Source organism: Scyliorhinus canicula, chromosome 4 (assembly GCF_902713615.1).
Source record: "Scyliorhinus canicula chromosome 4, sScyCan1.1, whole genome shotgun sequence".
Lineage (NCBI taxonomy): Eukaryota > Metazoa > Chordata > Chondrichthyes > Carcharhiniformes > Scyliorhinidae > Scyliorhinus > Scyliorhinus canicula.
This window is the reverse complement of record NC_052149.1, coordinates 77536471-77545883: the sequence shown is the minus strand read 5'-3', so window position 1 is coordinate 77545883 and position 9413 is coordinate 77536471.

Here is a 9413-nt window from a genome sequence, read left to right as displayed (position 1 = left end):
CCCAAGGCCCTCAAATGGTGCTTGGGATTCTTTTTGTATTACGCCCAGTGGGTCCCTCAATATGCGGACAAAGCCCGCCCACTCTTTAAGGCCACACTATTTCTCCTGTCAGCTGAGGCGCGCCAGGCCTTCAACTGCATCAAGGAGGACATCGCCAAAGTGGCCATGCGGGCGGTGGATGAATCCGTCCCTTTCCAGGTTGAGAGCGATGCCTCAGAGGTAGCTCTTGCAGCCACACTAAATCATGCAGGGAGTCGCATTTTTCTCCCTAACCCTCTCCGCTTCGGAACTTTGACATTCCTCAGTCGAAAGGAAGCACAAGTCATTGTGGAGGCTATTCGTCACTGGAGGCACTACCTCGCAGGTAGGAGGTTCACCCTCATCACCGACCAAAGATCGGTTGCCTTCATGTTTGACAACTCGCAAAGGGGCAAAATTTAAAATGATAAAATCCTGTGGTGGAGGATCGAGCTCTCCAGCTACAAATACGACATTATGTATCGACCAGGGAAGCTCAACGAGTCCCCAGATGCCCTGTCCCGCGGCACGTGCGCCAGCACGCAGAGCAACAGCCTGAAAGCCATCCACAATAACCTCTGCCACCCGGGGGTCACCCGGCTCGCCCATTACGTTAAAGCCCAAAATCTACCTTTCTCCACTGAGGAGGTAAAAGCAATCACCAGGGATTGCCCGATCTGCGCGGAGTGCAAACCACACTTCTATAGACAAGACAGGGCCCACCTGGTAAAGGCTTCCTGGCCCTTTAAACGCCTCACTATCGATTTCAAAGGGCCACTCCCCTCGACCAATCGGAATGTGTACTTCCTGAACGTAATTGACGAGTTCTCCCGCTTCCCCTTTGCTATCCCGTGCTCCGATATGACCTCCCACACAGTCATTAGGGCCCTGCATAGTATCTTCACCCTGTTCGGGTTCCCCAGCTACGTACACAGCGAACGGGGTTCGTCCTTTATGAGCGACGTGCTGCGTCAGTACCTGTTCGACAAGGGCATCGCCTCGAGCAGGACGACCAGCTATAACCCCAGGGGGAACGGGCAGGTGGAGAGGGAGAATGCGACGGTCTGGAAGACCGTCCTACTGACCCTCCGGTCAAGGAATTTCCCGACCTCCCATTGGCAGGAAGTCCTCCACGCTATCAGGTCCCTCTTATGTACCGCCACCAACCAGACGCCTCACGAGCGGCTCTTTATTTTTTCCAGGGGCACTACCACAGGGGCTTCGCTCCCAGCATGGTTGAAGACACCGGGCCCAGTACTCCTCCAGAAGCACGTCAGGGCACACAAAACTGACCCATTCGTGGGAAAAGCGCTTCCACTACACTCAAACTCCCAGTACGCCTTCATAGAGTACCCTGACGGCCGTCAGGACACTGTATCCCTCCGGGACCTAGCGCCTGCAGGATTGAATCCCACCACTACCACCGCCGAGGTACCCCTCACACTACACCCCACCCAACTCACCGCGCCCCACGCCCCCGCACCTACCAGTTCGCTACACATGACCCGCGTCCCCGCACCCACAAGCTTCCAGCACCCTCACCCCACAGTCGAACCAGGCGGGTATGAAGCTCGGACAGAATCACCCCCGGAGTCCGCCATCGTACCCCAACCGACCATGATCATCCAGCCACCAGAAGGGGCTGCAACCCCAGTGCTCCGTCGATCACAAAGGACAACTCGACCACCGGACAGACTCAATTTGTAAACCATCACCCCCGCCGGACTTGATTTTTTTCACAGGGGGTGAATGTAGTGAATTATAAACACTAATAATCCACACTGTATTGTACAACACGTGTTGAGCATGTACTTGTAGTAGATCATGTGTAGTTGCGCGGCTCTACCCCTAGGGGGAGATGAGGAACTTGTACTGGGCTACACCCTTGGCTCCGCCCATGGCTCCACCCATGGCTCCTCCCCTAGCCGGAAGTATAAACGTCGATGCTGAGAGCCTGCCTGCCAGTTCATCTGGAGTTCATCTTGTCACAGGCAGGCTCTGCTGTAAGACGATTAAAACCACTGTTCACTTCTAACCACGTGTCGCGTGAATTGATGGTCTCATCAACTGTGCAATCTGATTGACCATATCAGTTATGCTTGGGAGGGCTGAGTTGAGCTGCGTGTATCAATTGATGGTCTGGCTGTAGTCCACGACCATTCTGTTTTTCTCCCCAGTTTTATCGACTACCACTTAGGCTCTCCAGGGGCTGTTGCTGGCCTCGATGATGCCCTCCCGAAGCAGCCGTTGGACCTCAGACCTGATGAAGGTCCTGTCCTGGGTGCTGTACCGTCTGCTCCTGGTGGCGACGGGTTTGCAATCCGCGGTTAGATTTGCGAAGAGGGAAGGCGGATCAATCTTTAGGGTTGCGAGGCCGCACACAGTGAGGGGTGGTAGGGGCCCGCCGAATTTTAGGGTTAGGCTCTGGAGGTTGCACCGGAAGTCCAGGCCTAGTAGTAAGGCAGCGCAGAGGTTAGGGAGGATGTAGAGGCGGAAGCCGCCAAATTCTACACCCTGGACCGTGAGTGTGACCGTACAGTACCTCCGGATCCCGACGGATTGGGATCTGGAGGCCAGGCAGATTCTTTGGTTGGTGGGGTGTACCGCGAGGGAGCAGCGCCTTACCGTATCCGGGTTGATGAAGCTTTCGGTGCTCCCGGAGTCCAGCAGGCAAGAGGTCATGTGGCCGTTGATTTTCACGCTGGTCGATGCAGTGGCCAGGTTGTGCGGAGGAAACTGGTCGATTGTCACTGAGGCGAGTCGTGGTCGGACGTCGCTGACGTCGGATGATGGGGAGCCTGGGGGGCCCAGGTCCTGAAATGCTGTCAGTGTCCATGTGCCGTGGGGAAGACAAGATGGCGGCGTCGGAAGATCTTGAGGGGTACAAAATGGTGGCGCCCATGGGCCACTCATTGCGGGGGTTGGACAAGGTGGTGGTGCCCATGGGCCACACGTGGTCTGAGGGGGGGCAAGATGGCAGCGCGCACTGGCCGCGCGTGGTCTGGGAAGGTGAAGATGGCGGCGCCCACTGGCCGCGCATGGTCCAGGGAGGTGAAGATGGCGGCGCCCATTGTGCGTAGACTAGGGGGTGGTGGGGGTGACAACGGCGACTGCACAGGCCTGGCACACCGCGGCAAAGTGCCCCTTTTTATTGCAAGCTTTACAAAGTGCAGCATGGGCTGGGCAGCGTTGGCAAGGGTGTTTCTGCTGGCCGCAAAAATAGCATCAGGGGCCCCCGAGGTGCGATGGCTGGTGTGCGGCGTAGGCGTATTGGCTGGGTAAGGCCCCTGCTGGGGCGGCCGTCTGTGGCTTCCACGATGCGTAGGAGGGATGGGCTGCACGGCTGGGGGTGTAGGCCTGAATGTTGCGTGAGGCGACCGTCATGGAGAGCGCTAGCTTCTTTGTCTCAGCGAGATCGAGCGTGGCCCCCTCTAACAGTCTTTGGCGTATGAGGTCCGACCCAATCCCCGTAACGAACGCGTCCCTCATAAGGAGGTTTGAATGTTCGGTGGCCGTAACGGCCTGACAGTCACAGTCCTGGACAAGTGGGATGAGGGCCCGCCAGAAGTCTTCTATGGACTCACCAGGGAGTTGAGAGCGAGTGGCGAGTACATGCCTGGCGAAGGGCGTGTTTGTCTTCTGCGCGTAGTTTTATTTGAGAAGCGTTATGGCTTCGGCGTAGGTCGGCGCGTACTGGATCAGCGGGAAAACATTGGAGCTCAACCTTGAGTATAGGATCTGTATCTTCTGAGCCTCCGAGATAGTGTTGGGCGCCGAGTTGATATACGCCTCGACAGTGGCGGATTGGGTCTAAAAATATTGGTTGCCAGGAGACAAAAGGGGCCCACCCACAACTACAATGCTATCATTTAATTTTCATAACGAATAAATAAAATTTTCAAAAAATACAAATGGAAAAAAGGGTACAATTAAAATTTTTGTGGAAAAAAATGTGTATTTCTTAGTAATTACAGTGTACATGTACTGTACATATTACTGGTAGTAGATACCAAATGTAAATACAGAATGTTATAATTGAATTTTTTATTTATTTTTTAAAATTTTAAGTAATTGGTTGATATTTTAAAATAGTTTACTGCACAATTTACACATTAACAGAAGTTCAAAGCACAATAGAGCATTACATGCAGTCCACTATATTAAGAGCAATCGTTTATGTTCGCTAGATGATTGTGCGAATCTGCCAATAATTGCTTCTGCATCCAATTCATCTAACAATTCCTTTTCAATGGATAGCAACATGTATGATTCCAAATTCTCCTCAGACAGCGAATTTCTTAACCTTGTCTTTATGATCTTTAGCTTTGAAAATGTCCTCTCGCATTGGACTTGAGTAAATGACAGTGTGCAGATGACTTTATAAAGTTCATAAAGGTTATCATATGCCTTGTCATGAAGTCTGTTGGATGCCAGAATTTTTAGTACACATGATGGGCAAGTGCTGCACATTTTACAATTGTTGAAACTGGAATCCATATTCTCACCATCATTAAGCAATAGCTTTAATACATCAAAGTTTGAAGCAAAAGAAAACAATTCCAATATTACTTGATCTTTGCTGATTTGTGGAAACAGCGTAATAATACCTTCCAATGCTTCATCTTCAAGGCCCTTCTCTGCAATAGTTTTAAACTTTGCTGGGTCCAAGCAGGACAAATCTTTATACAACTGTTTGTGTTGTACAAAGCGTGATTCTAGTGACTGGACAATGCGATCCATTATTAGGTTAAACACATTTACTCAAAAATCAGCTAGAGAATCTGAGGAATTTCTTTCATCATCAATAAGCTCATCTGCCATTCTTTTCTTCTTCCTCTGCCTCTTAACTGGCAATGCTGTTTCCAACGCATCAATTTCCAATCTTTGATTTCATCCATATTCATCTGTGAAATCCTGTCATTACATTTATTTACAAATTCCAAAGCCTTGCTGTGAACGTTATCAAATGTCCTTGTCAGTTCCTTCAACTTTGTTGTAGCTGAATCTACCAAACTCCATGCAGTAGACATATCTAAACCACTTGTCTGTAGATAACTTGATAACGGGGTTGTAGTTTCAAATATATACAAGTAAGCAAATGCTGTCAATATGGTTTCAAACTTTAGAAGACTTTGAAGTAAAACATTTGCTTCATGTTTTGTTTTTGCATCAAACTTTTCTGAATCTTGTATCATTGATAAGCATGTCAATAGATTTACGAAAGTACTGGCAGCGGCATCATCAAAACGTCCAAATATAGTTGTTGCTGCATTGGATTTTCCTGACCATCTGGTCTCACCAATTAGCTTTAATCGTTTCATTTTTTCTTGTCCTAGATGTTTTCCAATAACTTCTACCCATACAGCCATTCTCTTGTATGATGCTTTCACAAAAGTTGCTATATTCTGGAGCACATTGAAAAAAGAAACTGCAGGCACACAACATTTTGTTGTTTCAGTTATCACCAAATTCAAGACATGGGCATAGCACCATATATGAACATGTTGATCAGCACATCAGCAATTTTACTTTGTAACCCATTATACTGGCCATGGTAGCTTGCAGCGCCATCTGTGCTATCAGATAAACATTTTTGGGGGTCAATTTTAAGATGCTGTAATGTTTCAATCAATAGACCAAAAATTCCCTGTCTTGTACCATCATTACTTGGCACAACTGAAAGTAGTCGCTCACAGATAATACCTTTAAGCACGTACCGAATAATAATGCTAAACTGATCGATGGATGAATTATCTTGTGTTGAATCAACCTGAATAGAATAATATTTTGCTTGAGAAACTTTATGATTAATTCTTTCTTGTATCATATCCTTCATAATTTTGATTAACATGTTTATAGTTGTTTTACTCAGGTATGTAACAAGTCCACCACGGCCTTTACTTTGAGCCTTTCCTTGTTGCTCTAATCTTTTGATTCTTTGTTTAGACTTGTTTTGCACTGCAGAAACGTGAGCTGCCATAATGGGGTCATATTTTGCCATCAACTGCACTGTAGCTAAAAAATTGCCATGATTCAGAACCTCATTATCTAGAGTGTAGGCCGATTCATTTCTGTGACCTCGAAAAGGAAGTGCTTGCTTGCCTAACATCTTTATGATGTCTATAATCCTCATGACAATACTTCTCTGCTTCAATACTTCTTCTTTCCTTTTAATTAGTGATGCTGCAAAAAATTTATCTAAGGTGCCATCATTAACCACACTGATATATTGCTGAGCATTTCTGACATGTGTTGTTGTCGATTCATGTAAAGTCAAGCTCTGGCTAATACACCTGTAGTCACTAAAGCCACGTACATAGGGTGATGGATTACAAGTGTTGGGAAACTCAAAGGCTAAGCAGCATGAACAATATAAGCATCTATTTTCTTTGTTATATGTTAGCCATTTTCTTGGGACTGAGTCATTCATAATTTTCCTCTCATACAAACGAGCATCAAATGGCAGATCATCAAGTGGCTGAAGTGGATGTTCAGCAAAAAACTGTTTTAGCTTTGCTCGTGATGGATATTGGAAGATTCCAGTAATTGATCTTTCATTTTCTGGCGTAGGTTCATTTACAGGATGTGCTTCAGAAACCAAGTCATTTATGCTTGAAGGAATATCTGATTCCCTGTCACTAGTTGAAAAAATGAAATGAAATGAAAATCACTTATTGTCACGAGTAGGCTTCAAATGAAGTTACTGTGAAAAGCCCCTAGTCGCCACATTCCGGCGCCTATTCGGGGAGGCTGTTATGGGAATTGAACCGTGCTGCTGGCCTGCTTGGTCTGCTTTCAAAGCCAGTGATTTAGCTGTGTGCTAAACAGCCCCGCTGTTGAAGCTATGTGTTCAGATGTTGCAACTACAGGCAGTACAGATACCGGAACAAGGAAGCCAGAAGAAATATTGGGCCTGGGTTGATTAGTAATGGATGCACTTGTATTTGTCTCGACATTCAAAGTAGCTCTTCTCTGTTCTTGTAACTCGCATGTCATTGCAGCATCACCATGAGCATTGTTTCTTGCTTCTTGATTATTTGTTGCAGAACTGGATATTGATGGGGATTGTGCTTGTGGTATTAAAAACTCTGTAATAGGCCTGCATCGCTTGGCTGATTCCTTCCTTTCTGCTTCTTTTTGTTCTTTGCGTTTTAGTGACCCAGATTTATGCTTTTTCTTTTCCATGCTGGTAGGGGTAATATTCCTGAAATAGAACTTAATTAAAAATAGCCCACATTGGGAAAAATTAATAATGATGATTGCAAGAATAACTTGAAGGAACGCCAGATAAACCCCTACTTTATAAAAAATATAAAACAACTTACTTACACTTCAATAGGCTATGTTCATTAGTCAATACTACTGTGGCCTATGCAGCTTCAGAAGAGAGACAATCCACTGTCCAGTGTTCACACCAGCAAGCAACTGAGACAACTGTTTAAACTTAGAAGTTTGGTCCGACTATAGTAAGACATTAAGAATGGTCCCACGACCAAAGTTAACATGTCCAGTTTGATACCAGTGTAGTGTTACAAGTCGCAACCCTTTGAGTTTACTGATCATGGCTTATCACTTCAATATCTTTGACCTCATGATTCACGGTCAAAGGTACCGCTTCTCCTTTTCGGTGGCCTCACGACCCTATGTACTGCTTGATATCCTTTCAAGTTGCCGACCATCTCAAATCACGAACTGTAACTTTATCTTTAAATTCGCACACTCCTGCTGAAAATGTGGATTTCCAACTATGTCTGACCCGGGTGAACCAGCCCCTCCCCCCCCCCCCGCCCTCCCCCCCCCACTCCTTTTCACATCCGTTTAACACTGCTTTGTTCCTTCATACACTGAGTGATTATTTGTTTGTTTCTTTATTGCATTTTTATTTGGTATTGCTCTTTTTAAAAACAATTATATTTTATTAAGTTAGAATACAAATCTCAGGAAAGAAGTTGGAGATTTATTTATCTAATTAATTATAATTTTTAAGGGCCCTTCAGAGATTCACGGGCCCCTTCTTGGCTCTCCGGGCCCCGGACCGATGTACCGGCTGAACCAAGACTACTGCTTGATATCCTTTGAAGTTGCCGACCATCTCAAATCACGAATTGTAACTTTATCTTTAAATTCACACACTCTTGCTGAAAACATGGAATTTCCTTAATTATGCCCGACCCGGGCCCCCCTATTCCACATCCTTCCACTACCTCCCCTGCTTCGTTCCTTTTCATGCACTGCTTATTTGTGTCCTGTTCTCTTTTTTTTCTTATTCCTTTTTATTACTAAAACAGTTGTCTGTGTTTGTTTCTTTATTGCATTTTTATTTGATATAGGGGGCCCACTTCATCAGGGGCCCACTTGCCATCGGGCAAGCTGACACCCTGGCCAGTCCGCCACTGCACCTCGAAACAAGCTAGCCAGTGATTAAAGTCCTTTTTGGCGTCACTTGACTGTGGATCCAGCTGCAGGCAATCTAGCTTGATCCGGAGGTCCATTTTTAGAAAATCTTAGAGCATAATTGGATGCACGATCAATTGAACAAAGACTAGAGTTGGATACAACTGAGGCTTTATTGCTCTAAGATGTGTGGCCTCCCACAGCAGCTGGCGAAATGGCTGCTGCATGGAGGACACGTATTATTTATACTCCGCCCCATTGGGTGGAGCCAGCGGGCAGGGACTACCGGCGAACCTGTAGTACAGGTCCTGCCATACATCACCTAATAAAGGTGTAACAGTGGTTTACCACATGGAGGAGGGCGGGGATTGTGAGGATGGGGGATCTGTTCCTGGAAGGGAGCTTTCCGACATGAGGGCGCTAGAGGAGAGGTTTGGACTGGCGAGAGGGAATGACTTTAGATACTTACAGGTGAGGTATTTTGTACGCAGACTGGTGCCGTCCTTCCCATGTCTCCTGCCAAAGGGGGGGGAGCTGGAGGACGGTATTTGGGCAGAAGCCCTTAGCAGAGTAAACACGACCGCAACATGCGCCAGGCTCAGCCTGATCCAGTTTAAGGTCGTGCACCGGGCCCACATGACGGTGGCCCGGATGAACAGATTCTTCGGGCTGGAGGACAAGTGTGCCAGATGCGCCGGAAGGCCGTCTAACCATGTACACATCTTCTGGTCATGCCCTAAACTCAGGGGCTTTTGGCAGGGATTCGCAGATGTCACGTCCCGGGTATTGAAAACTGGGGTGGTAATGAGCCCGGAGGTGGCAATCTTTGGGGTTTCGGAGGAGCCGGGAGACCAGGAAGAGAGAGAGGCCGACGTTCTGTCCTTTGCTTCCCTGGTAGCCCGGCGACGAATACTGTTAGCATGGAGGGACTCAAAGCCCCTGAGGGCTGAGGTATGGCTATCAGACATGGCGAGTTTTCTTGGCCTGGAGAAAGTCAAGAT